At 41.7% G+C, this 19,074-nt stretch overlaps 1 long non-coding RNA gene across 6 annotated transcripts in view; it reads right to left on the bottom strand.

The window, feature by feature from the left end:
* Nucleotides 1–19,074, bottom strand: part of LOC116281636 (uncharacterized) — a 287,689-nt gene that overhangs the window by 114,243 nt on the left and 154,372 nt on the right. Inside the window, exon 1 of one of the 6 annotated variants that reach the window (XR_012075198.1) lies at nt 6,102–6,237. The exons of the other annotated variants lie outside the window; for them this stretch is intronic. This is a non-coding gene — a long non-coding RNA (uncharacterized lncRNA). Of the gene's footprint in view, nt 1–6,101; nt 6,238–19,074 lie in introns of those variants that run through there. 6 annotated transcript variants of the gene reach the window in all.

Here is a 19,074-nt window from a genome sequence, read left to right as displayed (position 1 = left end):
CTAATTTGTATCTCAAAAGGTTAAGCAATCAAATTAGTAAATACTCTCTTAGTTTGGAGGAAGCTACACAACTCAATTGACTCAAGCAATTGTGAGCAGAAGAGGGGTTAAAAATCTGGTCCCCTGGCTCTTTGGTTTAATTGTTTGTTCCTCCACTGGCCTGGAAGCTTCTCGAGAGTGTGTCACAGTTACCTTTGTGCCTGCGGCCCGCACCACAGGGTCTGGCAAGGGATGACATACCATAGCCATTGAATAAATGGTGAAAGCTATTATATACTAGAAAGGATTTCTTAAACAGAAACTCATGGAAAAAGAAACTTGGCTTAATCTGAAAAGCAACCAAGAATGCACATAAACTTTATGAGGCCTGTGGAGAGTCAAAGTCTCCTTACCCATAGATTATTTGTTGTGATATTAACTGGCTAGTGTGGTCTTAGCACTTAGTCTCTTTCTTCATCTCGGTCTAGATACCTGTGTCTATGGTATGTCTGCTCACAGGTCACAATATGAAGACATAAAAGAGACATTTAAGATAACTTGCCCAAACTCTGTGCAGAGTTTGAATTATGAGCTCCACGTCAGCTTCTTTGGGATTCTGAGTGTGGACAAGTTCAAAAAAGTAGAAAAACCCTGTATGAAGTAGAACTATCCAAGGTTGACAAAGCTGCCCTTTACTACAGACATATGAAAAAGGACATGGTCCATTGCTGCTATCCACTTCCCCTGGGCTCTTCCTTCCCCTCCAGGACTGCCTGGAAAGACCTCTCCCTTCCCTTCCTCTGCCATCTGTGTGGTCACAGTTCCTTTAATACGTGCTGTTGGAGACCCTTGAAAGAAAACGTGTGATGTCATATGGTGAGAACATTAGAGAAACATTTGATGGTTTAACCAGGCAAAAGTCCCTTATCCTCTTCAAGCTGAGGCATTATCTAGCAATTTAGTTTAATTCAACAAATATATGCACAGTACATGAGATGAAATAGAAAAAAAAGTGAGCTCCCTGAGGAGAGGGACTCTGATTTCTCTTTAAATCTTCAACCAATAGTCTAGTGCCTGGCCCACAGCTGCCACTCAATAAATGCTTGTTGAATGAAAGAATGAATTAAATTTACTCTCACCCTCCTGGAGCAGACACTATATACTGAACACATGGGAATTGGTACATGCAATAATAAAGGGGGACTTACAGTATAATAGGAGCAAAGTGGAGGTGGAGGAGATTAATGGTTGTCATGGAAAATGTTCTTTAACCTCCCATATTATATGCCCAAGTTCAACAGCAGCTCTCATAAAGTGAGAAGCCCTGTAATATATTTATCTGCCAAATTTTGATTGCAGGTTGCTGTTTACAGAGGGAAACTAAAATTAGAAAAAAAAAACTGCATGGGTTGTGATATGGAGGAAGAATATAGCTTTTACAACATACTTACGAGAAAAACCAAACCCAAAAGACAGAAGTGACCCCCATTCTCCTGAGGCACTGGGTGGAGGAATGTTTAACTAAATGAGGTTCCCATGCAGATTATAATGGAGTAGAGGGAAAAAAAAGAACAAAACAGGGCCGAGTGAGATGACATATGAAAGGAAGAAAAATGATCAAAACTGACAATTCTTTTGTCCAGGAGAAACACCTTTATCTTTCACTTGAAGGCCTGTAAACTACCTTTTCAGAAGGCATTCAACCCATATTTAATGCAGTGAAACAGACAAAGAGGTTCTACTGTCTCTAACTCCTTTTTTAAAAAAACTTTTCATTTTATTTTATTTTATTTTATTTTATTTTATTTTATTTTATTTTATTTTATTTTATTTTTTATTGAAGTGTAGTTGATTTACAATGTTAGTTTCAGGTATATAGCAAAGCACCTCAGTTATATATATATATCAAATTCCTTTTTGTTTAATCCTTCCCTTTGATCATTCCCTCCTTCCTTCATCTAGATCCTTTGGTGCAGGAGACCCTATCTTGTTGAGTTCATATATGGGAGACTCTTTGGACCTTAGGACGGGTCTTTGAGAGATGTGTGAATCATCCCAGTTCATCTCTGAATTGAAGCAGGTTTTCCTAGGCTTCACTACAATTGCTTTTGGTGTTGGAAACACTGTTTCACACTTTTATAGCGTTGATATAACCCATGATGCATCATATTGATAGAGTATTATGATTTTCACTTCTTTTTACCATAGTCAACTCCTTAGAGCCAGAGTGGAAACAGCAGGTGAGATGTATTTGGCTACTTTATAACAGACTTGCACAATTAACCATGCAAGATGAAGCATTAACCTTAGGCTTAAAACAACATTTTTTTTAGATTAGTGAGAAAAACGCATAATGAGATTTTTTAATGACTCTCAAAAGTGTCTTAAAGTGGAGAATTAAGATTTCTCCCCAGGCTCAGGCTATATGTGTTGGCTCTGGGAATGTGCTGGTATCAGTACTTGCTCTAGCTTTTGGAAACTGAAATCTGGATTCAGACTTGACATAAAGAGGATGCATCTCATAAAACATGGTTCTTTAGTTCTGGGGCAAAATTCTCACCTTCAAGTTCACTGTTGAATTGAATCAGCTGTCTGAAATCTGGTGAGAATGGGAAAATGGATATTTTAACTTATTACATAGTCTGGTGAATAACCAAACACAACATAGGTAGGCTGTCAAGTTTCAAATAAAAACAATGTCACTTTAAACCTGAATCTTTGATTCAGAGCTGTTGGGACCTTTTGATGGTTATAACTCAGACTTAATGCCAGCTTTCACCAACTGTCATCCCATTCCCATGAACATACTCTGTACTCATAATTTCCTTTGTATGTGCTCTACCTGCTGTCCAGAAATATCTTCTCCCTTCTTTCTGTTGAGAAGTGACCTCTTCTGAAAAGCCCTTAGTTCCCTCACCACAATCTCTCCCAATCCAGCTATTTGCTCTTTTATAGTACCATAACATTTTTGTAACTATCTTTATTGTGATAAGATAAATACTTCTACATTTTACCACTTTAACCATTTTTAAAGGTACAGCTGAGTAGCATTAAGCACACTTACACTGTTGTGCAACTATCACAACCCTCCATCTCCGGCACTTCTCCTTCCTCCTAAACTGAAACTTCATACCCATTAAACAGTAACTCCCCATGCTCCCCTTCTCCTAGCCCTCAGCAATCACCACTCTACCTTCTGTCACTGTAAGTCTGACTACTCTAGGTACTATGTACAGTGCAGTCATACACCATTTGTGCTTTTGTGACTGGCTTATTTCACTTAGCATAATGTTCTCAAAATTCATCCAAGTTGTAGCATGAGTCAGAATCCTCTTCCATTTCAAGGATGAATTAACATTCCATTGCATGTTTTTACAACCATTTTGCTTACCCACTCATCCACTGACAGACACTTGTGCTGCTTTTGCCTTGTGGCTGTTGGGATAGTGCTGCTATTAATGTGGGAGTACAATCATCTACTCAAGTCCATGCTTTTTATTATTTTGAATACATATCCAGAAATGAAATTTCCAGATATTATAATAATTCAATTTTTAATTTTTTGAGGAACTGCCATACTGTTTTCCATAGTAGCTGCTCCATTTTACATTCAACAACACTACATAAGAGTTCTAATTTCTCCACATCCTTTGTATGTTTGCCAACACTTTTTTTTAAAATAATAACCACTGTAATTTGTGTGAAGTGGTTATCACTGTAAGTCTGATTTACATTTTTCTAATGATTAGTGATGTTGAGCATTTTTTTCATGTACTTATTAGCTATTTGTATATCTTCTTTGGAGAAATGTCTGTTTAAGTCCTTTGCCTATGTTTTAAGTGGTTTCTCTTCTCTTTTTTTTTAGTTGTAGGAGTTTTTATATATTCTGGATATTAACACCTTAACAGATATATGATTTGCAAATGTCCTCTCCCATGCTGTGGATTGCCTTTTCATCCTTCTGTTAGTATATTTTGATGCATAAAAAATTTAAATTATGATGTAGTTAAATTTATCTATTTTTACTTCCATTGCCTGTGCATTTGGTGTCATATCCAAGAAGTCATTAACAAATCTGATGGCATGAAGCCTTTTCCCAATGTTTTCTTCTAAGAGTTTTATAATTTTAGTTCTTATATTTGGATTTTTGATTGATATTACATTAATTTTTGCATATGGTATAAGGTATGGATCCAGCTTTACTCTTTTGACAGTTTTCCCAGCACTGTTTGTTGAAAATCCCCATAACATTTTACACATATTATGTACAAAATACATATAATTATGCATTTTTCCATCTGGAGTAATATTCTTATAAACTGACTCTCATGCAGGGGTAGGAGCCTTGTGTAAATACTCTCACTATGGCCAAATTCGAACCACTCACAAGACAGCACTGAACATGGAGTTAGGACGAGATGCTAGCTAAGGGGCAGAGGCCTGGAGTTATTTACTAACACAACATTGTAAACCGGAAAATAACTATTAATTACCCATCATGATACATAAGATGAAGGAAACACACAGGGTACAGAAATGGAATTGCTTAAACAGTCCCTCTGAAGAGGAGAAGGAATTGGGGGGGAAAAAAAAGCAAGATGCTTCTATATATGGAGAGAAGGAACTGATTAGGCAAAGTGCCAGGGAAGAAACACTTTGGGCAGGGAAAATAACATGTGCAAAGGTCCTGAGGCAAATGACCATGGTCTCTGAGAAGATCTTTGTTGTGCTGTACCCAACAAAGTATGTAGGAAGGTCAGGCATGTGAGTAGGGTGTAGGTGAAGAAGGCACCGATCAAGCAGGTGGTGTCCAGAGAGCAAAAGAACAGCCATCCTGGGTGTCCTGACTATATGCTCCACCCCTACACACCCTGCACGGCCCTTTCAGGCTTGGTTTACCCCTCTTCCGCCATATCCCTGGGGTCAGGTATATAGGGGGCACTGCAACGAGATACCACAAATACAATACTGACAGCAGCAGCCAAAGAGTATCAAGAATGAGATACCGCGTATGCCAAGAAGAGTCACTCACCAAGCTGGGGGCAAATTTTGGAGCCAAGTACTTACTGGGTCAGTGGAGAGGGAAGTCGATGGCAGCAGCTATAAGGACGGTAAGGCCACCCCTGGTTGGCACAAACTACCCCCATGGGGTGGGGAAGGCCCAGCTCTAAAAGAAACATTCTAGAGGCCTGGCATTCAGGGTAACCTTGGCCTCTGCTGTGACCTCAGCCTCTGCAGCCTTTCTTAATGATATCACTTACATATGGAATCTAAAAATATGGCGCAAATGAACTTATTTACAAAACAGAAACTGACTCACAGACATAGAAAGCAAACTTATGGTTACCGGGGGGAAAACAGGGTTCAGGGTAGGGATAAATTAGAAGTTTGGAATTTGCAGATACTAACTGCTATATATAAAACAGATCAACAACAAGGTCCTACTATATAGCACAGGGGACTATTTTCAATGGCTTGTAATAACCTATAATGATAAAGAATATGGAGAATATATATATGTATAGCTGAATCACTATGCTGTACACCAGAAACTAACACAATCTGGTAAATGAACTATACTTCAACTAAAAAAAAAAAAAGCAACAGCCAGGCCACAGCTATGGCCACCGCCTTATGGTCTAAACCCTTTTTTCCTGTAATGGTGACCAGTATCTCTGCCTTAGGTCTATGAGTTCTCCCTACTCTCTTGGTGGCCCCTGTTCATCAAGGACAGACACCTCGGGGCCCCACATACTAGTGGACGGCCACACCAGCATTTCCCCTGCAACTTCCGGGATCGCCCCTGGGAGTTTTGGGTCCTACGTGTTAGTGGACAGCCTTGCCAAGATGACCCCAGGTACTTTCGGGATCACCCCTGCAATTTTCGGGCCCCACGTGCTGGTAGGTGGCCCCCCAAACTTTCCGCCCTCTGTCCTTAGTCCTTATTTCCCGACATCTCGGCGCTCCCGGGAGTTTCCTCGGTCTCCTGGGCCAATTGTTGGGCTGCACGGTGGGGGGTGGGGAGTTGCGGCAAGGCCTGTACTCGCCCAGCTTTAAGACCGAAGAGCGAGCCTGGAGTCAGCGTCAGAGACATCCGTGGTTTAACGGATGGGGGAGCTTACCTGGATGCAGCAAGGTCCTGGAGCGACACCCCATTGTGGGTGGCGGGTAGGCAGGAAATGGCGGCGGGCTGCCCTTGCTGGGGTGGGGGTCGGGGGAGGCGGAGAAGGTTAGCAATTATTGGGGAATTGACATCAGGTGGGCTCATCGGTTACCAGGGAAACCAGCAAGGGCACACCCTTCACGCTCCTTGGATAAGCTATCCTGGTGGAGAGTTCTGATCTATAATTAGAACCACCACCAGCTGGGGCGGAGCAAGTACGTAGGAAGGTCAGGCATGTGAGTAGGTGCAGGTGAAGCAAGCACTGGTCCAGCAAGGGATGTGCAGAGAGCAAGAGAGCAGCCATGCTGGGTGTCCTGATCAGACAGGCCTGAAGGAGGCCATGTGGCTGGAGAGGGAGAGGTGGGGCAGAGCATCCTGCAGTATGAGGTTGGGGAGGTTGATGGGGGCTGGATCACTCTGTTGGGCACTGGGATTTTATTCAAAGTGTCACGAGAAGTCGTTTAAGAATTCTAAGCAGGAAGCTGGCATAAGTGGATTTTTAAAAGTACATTTTTCTGGCCACGTGTGTTAGCTGAGTAGATAGTAAAGCCGTTGCTGAAGTGGGTGTGCAGTTAGCAGTTACTGAAGTGCTGCAGGTCAGATTCTGGTGTGAGGGGAGAGAGCAAGCGAAGGGGGTAGATCTGAGACTTTATTTTGAAGGTAAAACAGAGGAACTTTATGATTGATTAGATGTCAGAAATTAGCAGGGTCAAGGTGCCCTTTAGTCAATAATTCTGGGAGAAGGAAGTTGGCAAATAAGTAGTTTATCCTTTACAGAAGCTGCGTGCCCAGCCCTGAGATAGGCACGCTGAGTGATCTCAAAGAGGTAGACGAGGTGATCTTTAATAGAAATTCACACTCTAGTGAAGCTTTGCAAAATTGTAATAACCAGAGTACATAAAGTCATAAGCTAATGCTTATCTGAGATTATAAGTGTGAAAAGAATTCTGAAAACAAAGATCCTGGCAGGTTGATTAGGGGTCAAAGTTTCATGGGGGAGTGAAGTCTCTGAAGGAAGTACAAGACTCAGATGAGCAGACGGGAAGAGCCAGAGGCATCCGCAAGTATGAGCAACCTGAAAACCACAGAATCTGGAGGGCGTGCAAGTGAAGTGTACAGGAAGGCAAATGCAGAGCGGCTGGATGGAGAGTGGTGGAGGGTCCATGGGAATTCTCAGCAGCAGCCATCAGAGCTTTTGCTGTTTATCAATTTACAAAGTGCTTTCCTTTGGTTTATTTCACTCAGTCCTCATCGTGAAATATGTGAGGCAACAGTATTATTTCCTTGTTTGATAGACTGAAGATGGAGGATTGCAATGGTGAGGTGTTTACTCTCCTCTTTTCACTATGAAACTTGTTTTGCTCAGGCAGAATCCTGGTTAGTGGTTTGAGTGGGTATTTTGTTTTTGTGGGGCGAGGGTCATGTATGATTTTAAAAAAAAGGTCTACAACGGTTTCATTAAACATTGAAAGCCATGTCAAAGCCATGTCAGGTTGGGCTTGTGGGTACCAATCATGTTTACTTTCAGAGCCATGTGGAAAATGTCATCCCGCCCCCAGCACTATTTGGATACAGAGAAACCAGAGGCCAGAGTTTCTAAACTAGAAAGCTTTAACACTTACCCCCATCTTGAGCCAGCACTTTAAGTTATCCAAAACCACTACTAAGGGAATAAAACAAACTTTGCCATGGAGATTTGCTTTGGAATTAACTGCGTGATTTAATAAAGCTACAAAAGCCCCTGGCTACTATGTTCAGTGTCAGGAGACTCCACCAGAATGATGGAATGGCCAAACTATGATTTTTATAGGACTTCCTGATTAGCTCAATTCTCTTCTCTCATTTTGATACATGGTGGTTTTCATATAGATTCTGAAAGCATTTTTCAGATATGAGTCTTTACAAGAAGATAGTGGTTAAAGCCCAATGTTAGAAGACTGAAAATACACTTTATATGGTGACTATGTCTCCATGAGATCTGAATCTCTGTTCTTTATAGAGTCTTAGTGTATGAGCATCATAACTTGTTTGAATTCGGAATTTATTTATTTATTATACAATAGTGTTGTTTGTCACTCGTATGTGTGCACGCGTGTGTGTGTCTGTATATACAAGAATCATGCTTACGGCTTTTAAATTCAATAAATATTTAGTAAAGGATCATTGGGAATAAGCCCTGTAACCATGCACCTAACACTTTTAACCAGTGCAGAATGTAAATATAGTAAGGACGAGAGTTAGGGAGCGATAGCAAATTGAAGAGGTGAGGAAACCTCTGTGCTTGAAAGGAAATACTTTACACATTCAAGTGGCATCGAGAAGAATGGGTAGGTCTTTGTCAAGCAGAGATGAAGGTAGGACATGCCCAGTAGGAAACGGCGAAGACTAAGGCCCAGAGTGAGAAAGCAATAAAGGTATTCAGCAAGCCAGGAATAATCAAAGTTCACAGATTCTTTGGGGACAGGTTGGATGGTGAAAGGAAATAATTGGAAACATGTTCAGATCAAAAAAAGTTAACTTCATTCAGTGGGTTATGTGGAACCATTGGAATAGATGGAAGAGCAGAGTTGGCAAAAATCCCAGAGGCTTTGATGTATAGATGAGATTGGAGCAGGGAAAATCAGTTGCTATGGGACCACTCAGAGAGCACTCTAAGAATGTGACTTAGCAATAACAAGGCCTGATGGAGGAGGGAGGCAGCTCAGAGGGAAGAGGGACCGGGGGTGACAGATTATTTTTAGCGACAGTGATGCACAGTTGTTGACTCGTGATCAGCCCTGCTTATTCCTGCCCCGGGCACATTTAGTCAGGCGTTTTTACCTTTTATCAGTGCAGTGTGTTCTCTCCTTGAGTGCACTTTTCTAACCTGGCTGCCACCCTGTATGAGATCAAATTTGAGGAGCAGAGGCAAAACAGCTTCGATATTTTCCTCTGCTCGTGGGGCTAATTTTGCCAAGCATTTGCTTCCATTTTGACTTTTTGAGGTTCTTCTGAAGATGGGGAAAGGGACGATCTTAACCAGTAAACTATCCTTTAGCCAAGACTGAATAAATATAAAGGATTAATTTGTATAGAAAGGAAAAGCCTTGAGGTCAGGGCAGGAAATTCTAATGGACATCATGAAATTAGAGAAAGGTCCAGAAATCACTTCCAAGCCTCTACCTCCCCCTCCTTTGCAAGTTTGGTGCCTCTAAACCTACCTCAAGGCCCAGCACACCTTTTCCCGGGTCTTCATGAGCCATTTAGACCAACACTTGTGGGCCAGCATCGAGTCCACAGTCACCCAGTATTGATCCAAGCTCAGCTTGGCAACCTGCTCCTGCCTTCATCTTTGTATTCACGGCTTTATTCTCGGAATCTTTCTGGTACCCTTAGCCCTGGGCCCTGCCTTATTCTGTCTGTTCTCCTGAGTCCCTGACTTTGAATGGGAGTTTAGGCTCCTGGCACATCATCTGATGAGAAGCCTACCTGGACGGCCAGTATCACCCACCCTGCTTTTCCTGAAACTCTTCTTTTGTCACCTGCTTAAGATGCCCTGCTCTCACCCTCTCATCCTGCTTCTCCTGGTGCTGGGACAATGAATAGAAATGCCGTCTTCTCCAGGCCACCACGTGGGCCCCTCTAGCCAGACATGGTCATTCTCTGCCTACAACAGGGTGGGTTTTCTCAAATCTGAGCCACTCAGAGGACACCTCTGATGTTAGAGGCTTTGTCTGATGATTCCTGAGTTGAAACAGAGAAAAGAAAGTTTTTCAAAGTCAGGTGCAAATGAGGAGCTAGGGAGGTGGTGCAGTGTTATGTGGGAAAGATTGGAAATAAGCCATCTTTTCCAGCTTTGTAATTTGCTAATTTTTCTCAACAAAGGAGGCTCAACTGCCCTAATATAAAATGAATTCCAAATTATTTTTGGTGTGTTTCTTTTACTTTATTAAAAATAAAATAGGCATACATTTTCATAGCGATATAATTAGTAGCACAATATTCAGTCTGACTCAGTATATTTTCTTGACTAAGGACTGAAAAAAAAGCGACTGTTCCCCTAAAACAGTAGGGAGAAGGATACGGAGCGGTGGTGGGTACCGTTTGTGTGGTTGTGATGTGATTACGCGTCTGTGCATACTCAGCTCCATTCTCCTTGGTCAGGAAGGTATGCAAGAGTGTTTCCATCACTTACACTAGTTATGCAGATTGTTTGCACTATGCACAGAGGTAATGACTGTCAGTGATGTGTGTGTATATCTGTGTGGACTAGTGTTATTTTTAAGAAAATCTATTTAACTATTTGGAGCAGACTAGTCAAGTAACAGTTGTCATCTTCTTCCTTTTAAAAGGAGGAAGAAATCATTCTTAAGTGTGGTTCTGAGCCTGATCAGATACCTTTCTAGTTAGATGTTTTGATTTTTTCCAAAAGCTGTGTAGGTGAAGATGTGTACAAATACCTTCTCTCATTTGCCTTCCTCTTTGAGGAATACAGAAGCCCGACCACGTGTTTCTTGTGGGAATCAGGAAACACTTTTAAGTAGTGGAAAAATAACCTATTTCAAGGGGACTAGATTTAATGAAACTGAAGGATGCGAATCTGAAAACACTACTCAATAGACTAGGAAGTACTTATTTAGGATAATGCTGAAGAGAGGAAAAAACTCTTGATCTGCAATAGGCAAAATTATTAATATTGACAGTAGCAATGATTTGCTGTAACAAGAATTGCAGCTCCCCCAACCTCGGGTTATTACGATTTTACCAGATCTGAAAATGTTTGGCATTCTTATTAGAGATACTAATATTAACATCATGTTAACCACCATGTCAAGGGCAATGTATTACACTTAAAATGTTACTCAGTATTCCAGAATTTTTTGTTCAATAAATATTTGTTGAGCACCTGCTGTGTCAGGCGTGATGTTGGGCTGGAGATTCAATGGTGGACAGGACAAGTTCTCTTCTCCTGTGAATTTCCCTTCCATGACCGTAACCACACAGGTACTTGCAGTCATTAATTGTTATAGAATAATGTTATGAGAGCCTAATTGATTCATTAAGTAAGTAAATGATTACCAACAGGCAGGCAGTACTCGGAGGAGACAGCATGAACAAAATGAACAGTTGCTGCCCTTGGGGAGCAGACTGCCTATTAGTATAGAGAGACGAGTAAATGGACTGTTAGATACAGTGGTGTGTCACATGAGGAAGCCCCGGGGTGTGGGGAAAACGGGGGGGGGGGGATCTAACCATGCCTTAGGTGTCAGCAATGGTTTCCCAGAAGGAAAAAGGTCCAAGCTCAGAACCGCCCCACCTCTCCAAAACATGTAGGAATCAGCCAGAGCTTGGGGTACAGAACAGCTTGTGTAAAGGCCTGAACACGAGATGATGGAAAGAAATGCAATGTGACTGGCACAGAGGACATTTGGGGAGGGCACTAGGAGCCACCAGCCAGGCAGGAGGAGCTGGGCCATTAGGGCTTTGCACGCCATTCTGAGGCACTGGACTTGATCCTGCGGTGCGATGGGAAATGACTGAAGCATTTTAAGCACAGAAGGGATGTGATTAGGAACAGGTCTGTGTAAGGAACATACTCACATTACCCCTCTGTCTCTGAAAGCTCTGTAACCCCGGAGCATGGTTTTACGTATGTCTTAATTTGGCACGGGACTTGCTCGGGCTCAGATGTTTCAACTTATGTGAAGTCAAATGTCAATTGAAAATTACTGTTTACAGAGGAAGCTGCCTTTTCAGTTTGGATGTTTTTCCTTGCTGCTGGGCCCTAGAAGCACCATAATCTTGGGTCTCTATTTAGACGTCCCGTAGTGGATGCTCTCCTCATTTAGACTGTGAACATGGAGGTTCAAACAGTTCCACAAAAGGCAAGTACTTGGAATGTTTGTTCCTGTCAGAAAAATGTATTCCAGAGATGCGCAATTTCTGTCCAAAAATGTTGCTTGATTTCTTCTGTGAATGTCTGTGTGAGATCCTCACCTAAATGCTAAATCTGTAACACTTGCTGGTCCCCATTTTAACAGAGAAGGGGGGCCCTAGACTTGGTCTGTCTGCAGGGAGGAGGGGAGCCTTCCAGGACACAAATCCAGCACTGGCAGAATGGGGAAGTTGCAAAAATGAGGAAATCCCATCATTAACGTTTCATTTATCCCAAGGGAGTTAGAACCCCTGGTCTGTTGCACTTGTGTCCTGGGGATTCAGCTCTCCTCTGGGTTTCTTGGTTAAGGTGATGTGCTGCAGTGAGTCTGTGGTAAGAGAAAGTTTCTGGTTTTCCTAAAATACGAGATGAATTTCCAGGCTTATATACAATAAAGTCTTGACGTGAGTGTGACTGATGAGTCACTGGATTTCCAGTATGAGAATCTGGTATGGGATGATGTTATTACACAACTTCAGGGGTGTTTTCTATCTGCCTTCATAAGAAATCTATTCATGGTAGAAAAATGTATCCCGCATAAATCAAGACTGTGCGAATATGTCCTCCTCTTGTTCCTCTTTCCTCTTCATAGTGACCTAAATAATGCTTCACTTGGATGTAATGCCCAGGGGCTCAGAACTGACTGCAGGAGCTGGCCTGGAGATGCTTTAAAAAAACAAGTCAGACTCATGGTTTTAAAAAACAAATACAAGCTGCTCAAGGATTTTATTGCTGACCTAATGCACACAATGGAAACTTTTAAAACCTAAAGCTTGAAGGGGGAGGGTATAGCTCAAGTGGTAGAGGGTATGCTTAATGGGCACAAGGACCTGGGTTCAATCCCCAAAACCTTCTCTAAAAATAAATAAACTTAAATACTTCCCACACACACACACACACACAAATAAAATAAATCTAAAGCTTGAATTACAGAATAAATGACAAAAAGAGACACATTAAAAAAAAGCTGCTGCAATCTCTACACCTCCAAGGCTAAGAATGTACTCGTGCAGTCATCACTGTTTAGTTTCTAGAACATATTCTTTTTCTCTTAAATTCCTTCTCCTCTTCAGATATGTTAGATTTTAAAATTAAGTAATAAATGGACATATATATATATATATATATATATATTTTTTTTTTTTCTGAGTGACTACTCTGAGCCCAGCACAATTATTAGTATAGCCCTTGACTGACACTTGTCTTTAATCTAGTACATTCCTCTGGGGAGCTCACAGTTAGGAGGGATCATAAGTTATACAAATGACCAACCCCTGGAAAATAACTCCTAGGCCAGAGCGGCACTATACAAATATATGGCCTCTCTGCCAAATATCAGGGTCATTTCCAAAGGAAATTCATGTTTGAGTGGTAACTATAGGTCCTCTCCACTAACAGTATGAATACGTTATTTCTATGTGCGCAGAATGCCCTCTGATTTTGGCAAAGAAACGGAGATTATCTGAGTTTGTGCAATAAAGATGTATTTAAATCTATACCCACCCTATGGATGGCTGTCAGTCTCTTTGTGGATTCTAACCAGTGGTGTGCTGGTAAATATACAAAAACTTCGTCTCCAAGAAAGAAAGAAAGAAATGAGAGAGAGAGAGAGAAAAAGAAGCGTAAGGAGGAGGAGGAGAAGGAGGAGGAGAGTGGGGGATGCAGGCAGGGAAGGAAGGAGTAAAGGGAGGAAGGAAGGAAGGGAGGAAGAAAGAGAATGAAAGAGAAGAACTAAAGAGACGAGAAAGAGAAAGCCCTGATTTGCAGTGTTTGCCAATTCCCACGGTATAAATACCCCCAGCATGTCCTGTTTAAAACTACCAAGGAGATGTCACTGCATTCAGAGTTGAGAAAGAGATGAACACCATTGGCCCTTGCAATAGTACAGTCTAGCTCCAGAATACCACTGGCTACCATCATTTCTCAGGCCTCCAAACCCGCTCATGTAGCTCAGAGCTGTAGGCCTGGGGTTTTTTAGAAGTAAATATATTTGAGATAATTTTAGACAGTCTCCCTCTCTCTCACAGCTACAGACTTCACAATTAAATCAACACTATATCATAGCTACGAAGACAAGTCATTCCACTAGGTATTATGAAAAACAGAAAAAGATTATGCTTTCTATTATAGAATCTACAGATTGGTTTGGGATATTGAATGTAAATCCTTGACATCATAAACCACAAACATTGAAATTTTATTATAAATAATAGTTTAGGAAAATACAGATAGCAGATAGTCAATAAAGAATTAATTATCAAGTGACAGGTGTAGTTAAGAATTACCTGACGAGAACAAATTCTTGCAGAAGATTTTACGAGGGGGTATATCAGAGAGACCTGATGTACGAGTGGCATTTGGAAGAGGGGCATCCTCTGAGAAGACGTGGAGAGAAGGCAGGAGACACCTTAGCATACAACGAGTGAGTAAATCACAAGGCAGGAGCAGAACATCCTGTAAAGATGCATTTTCCTAACAGTGGCTGATGGTCACTGGGCAGTTACTCTGCACCAGACATTGCGCAGTTATATAGATGAGCACTTTTGATCTTCAGAGAAGAACTATGAGTCAGGTTGTTTGAGCATTAAGTGAGAATACACATTTCTTAAACAAGACGAGCAAGGCTTAGAGACATGAAATAAGTGACTAAAGTCCCTCCGTCTGTAGAGGGTGGAGCTGGGGCTGGAATTCAAGTTTGTTCGGTTCCAAAGCCCATGACCTTAAGCACATTGCTAAAGCCCATGACCTTAAGCACATTGCTAAACTGGCAAGCAAATCTAGACATGTAATTCTAGGTTAAAGTTATTAAAACTTTAATGTCGAGAATAAGGAGTTCAGATGTTGTCCTGCGGAGTCGTATTATATAGAAAACCAATAACTAAACTCCTGAAAACTTGACCAAAAAGTGAAATGCCCAAACATCTTTTCCTTTCCTCCTATGATTTTTTTTCCTTTTGATTTAGGGTCCATGCATGACTAACTGGGACAAAATGTGTGCAGAGACTGTATGTTACAAAAGTTTGATATCATGCCTTAGGATTTGGGTAAGTCTGTAGTCAATGTTCAAAACTTGATGATACTTAATCAGAATGTACATTAAGGTAAAGCTTCAATACTTGGGAATCTATGGCTTCTTCAAAATATCTCTTGAACTGTGTTTACATAAAATTAATAAAATAGGCTGAAACAAACTGTCAAAGATCCATGCATTCCTTTCATCTGCATGATACAGATTGACAACAGTTGAGCACCAATTGTGTTGACAAGCTGTTTGCCATTACAGCGAACTCTGCACAGTCTATCAGCTTTGTGAAAACTTTTTTGTATCCCCCCCCACCAAGTCAGGGAGCTTTTGACACACAGAAGTCTGGAGAAGAAGAAAAATACATTTTTTTGGATGAAAAAATATCCTGGCCTTTTTACTCATTTCTCCTGGACAGTTAAGAAGAAAAGCTATTCAATTTTTCATGAGATTTTTCTGGAAATGAAAGACTGCTTATTTGTTTAAGTAAAGAAAGTCTGTGCTGTGTAAATGTTACCATTTGGTATTCAAAGCATTAAACATATTGCCAAATAATCTTACATAAGATAATTACAGTGCCTATGAATACATTTAACATGCAGAGAAGAAAGTGTTTTCTCTCTCTGAAAGATAATTTTAAAAAATAAGACTGCTTTGTAATTTATGGATAGTGAAATTGGGTAGTAGATGTGTTTTTGTTTTTAAGTTTTTTGATTGAAGTAGACTTGATTTACAATGTCTCAGGTGTACAGCAAAGTGATTCAGTTATAGCTCACCTCCTCTCACAAGCACACCAAAATCACATCTGCAGAAAAAACATTGATGAAAAAAACTGAGACCTATCCAGAAAAGATCCTCTATAACTGAAGACATAAAGAAGGAACCACAGTGAGATGGGTAGGAGGGGAGGACTCATGATATACTCAAATCCCTGACCCCAGGGGTGGGTGACCCACACACCGGAGATTAATTGCATTGTAGAGGTTCTCCCACAGGAGTGAGAGTTCTGATCCGCACATTAGGTTCCCCAGCTTGGGGGTCTTGCACCAGGAGGACGAGCCCCCAGGGGACTTGGCTTTGATGGACAGCCAGGATTAACTGCAGGAGCCCCGCAGGACTGGGGGAAATAGAGACTCACTCTTAAAGAGCGCGCACAAAATCTCATGTGCAGTGGGACCCAGGCCAAAAGCACTAATCTGATAGGAGCCTGGGCCAGACCTACCTGTTGGCCTTGGAGAGCCTCCTGGAGAGGCAGGGGGTGGCTGCAGCTCACCCTTAGGACATATACTTTGGCAGCAGCCTCACTGGGGAACATTCAACCGTGTGAACACTCCTGGCAGCTGCCATCCTGGATCATTAGCACCAGACCTGGCCCCACCCAACTGCCTGTGGAGCCAGTGTTGGGATGTCTTGAGCCAAACGACTAACTGGGTGGGGATGAAGCTCCACCCATCATCAGACAGGCTGCCCAAAGACTAAAGAGCCCACAGCCACCTCCAGACAGGCTCCTAGACCGGCTCTGCCCACCAGAGGACCAGGACCCAGCTCCTCTGGACCCACCAGTGGGCAGGCACTGGCCACTCCCAGCAGGAAATCTGCACGAGCCTCTATTCCAGCCTTACACATCAAGGGGCAGAATCCAGAAGCAAGAAAAACTACAAGCTCGCAATGCAGGCCAGACCCTACCCTGGGACCAGCTGGGCCCTGTCTCTGCCCACTAGCAGGCCAACGCAACCTTCAGGACACCCTGGACCCTATACCCATCCGTTTCAGGAACCGGTTTCCCTGACCAATGATCTGAAATGAGCTCTGGGATCCCAGAGCCCTGAAGCCAGATTCCAGGAACCAGCTCTGCCTGCCAGTAGTCCAGCACTAGCCCCAGGATCTGGCTTCACCTGCCAGTGGGTGGTCAACAGCCTCACAGTCTTCAGGACCCTGACTCTGCCCACCAGTGAGCCAGCACTAGGCCCAGGACCCCTAGGATTCCAAAACCAGCCGCCTGGTGACCAGTCCCACTAAACAGCAGCCAGCAGCATCTGCACAAGGCAGGGCCTAGCAACCTGACTAGGGGCCAACCAAGCCTAGCAGACCACCCACATATTCAGCCCGCCACAGGAGAAGGACCCATGTGGCCCTCCTAGGGGCAACTCCTAGAGCACAGAGGATGGATAGCAAGAGGGGAGTGCACTGCTGGGACACACAGGGTGTCTCCTACAGAGGGCCCTTTCTCCAAGGTGAAGAAACGTAACTAACCTACCACGTACATTAAAGTACAAACATTTTGGTTTTAAAATAAGTCCTCTAAGTTTCTAAAACCACCCTTATTAGTTTATGATCCTCTTTATTAGGCTCTCCTTTCCTCTTCTCTGCATAGCATGGATGATGAAAAGGAATTTGCATTTTGCAATGAGTGCACAGACCAAACATCACAAAATGTTTGAGATAATGCCTTACTAGTTGAGTAAGTATAACAACTTTAAGTTGGAAGAACCATTGAGAAAAGCAAAGCACTACTGGTTACTAAAATGACTTGAATTGACTATAGACTATATCCTTTGGGTCAATGGTTTTAAAGCTTTCTTATATATGCCGTGGACCCATTTGAGATTTGGAAGGAAGACACCTTCACACAGATACACAAGTTTTCATACAATTTTACAGGCTATGCTAACTCTGAAGTCCATCTACAGACCTTCTGGGGTCCAACCAGAATATGTTTACATGACATAGCATTTTCTAGCTAATTGATATCTATTATTTTCATATCTAATATCAATCTGTACTTAATTTCTAATTTATGCCAAAATAATTCAACCAGACTTGATATTAGTACTTTAAGTAAATTTTTTCTCTTTCTTCCAATCTGGGCTCTTGAAACATCTCATTAAGAATGTTTAAAACATTTTTTCTACTGCATGAAAATGTTTATAGAAACAAGATTTCATCATTGCTGTGATCCTATCATTCGTATTGGCTGATTTTAGGATTAATTGAAGTTTATCTTTAATTTTGAGCTATCTAAAAGTTTATGATAGTTTCTAGTTCATGGGAAAGAAACAAATTAAATTTTATTTAATTTTTTGATCTTCTAGCTTCATGATCTTTCTGGCCAGCTTTCCACTGGTCCTGAAGGAATAGTATGACTGAGGTTTTCAAGAGTAGGAGAGAAAGGAGGCCAGGAAGCCTTTACAGTGGTATCCAGGCATTAAGGTTTAAAAAGCTTAGCAATTATAGGATTTTCTCAAAATTGATGTCTTAATCATAAAAGCCAACAGCTACAAGCTGTAGGGCTTAAAACAAGCAAACAAAATCTCTGTTGATTATACTTGGCAGCCAGATGAGCTTTAGTAAAACAGTGTTACAATTGCAGCTTCTTTTACGTTTACTTGTATTTGTGTGCTTTCTAGCAACCAAACCGAGTGTGCCTTTGATATGCGGTATCCAGTGTCCATTGCATGCCCTGTCCAAGGGTCCTGGTGTGTGAATTCATCATGTGTTCCGCCACCCAGTGTCTGGGCCTCTCCATTCAATCATCTCTAGGGACTACTGAAACTCATGTAACATTGTACAGCAACTATACTTCAGTTAAAAAAAAAAGGAAAAAAATATTTGAAGAGACACTTTATAAACAAAGATACAGCCATGACCACTAAGTACAGCAAAAATGCATAACTACATTAGTCCACAGGAAAATGCAGATTTAAACCACATTAAGATACCATTGCAAATCCATTAGAATGGCTACAAGTAAAAAGACTAGAGCAAGTGGGAATCTCATGCAATGTTGCTGGGCCAGTAGAACGGTGCAACTACTTTGCGAAGCAGTTTGGCAGATGCTTATAAAGCTAAATGTCTATCCATCATATGACCCAAAAATCTCAAGAGTAATTAAATTATATGTCTACCCTATAAGAATACCCATAGCAGATTTATTCATAATAGCCAAAAAAACCAAAACAAAACACCAAAAAACCAAAAAAACAACTGGAAAACAAC

The sequence above is a fragment of the Vicugna pacos genome, chromosome 8 (assembly GCF_048564905.1).
Source record: "Vicugna pacos chromosome 8, VicPac4, whole genome shotgun sequence".
NCBI lineage: Eukaryota > Metazoa > Chordata > Mammalia > Artiodactyla > Camelidae > Vicugna > Vicugna pacos.
This window is presented reverse-complemented; position numbering and strand designations above follow the sequence as displayed.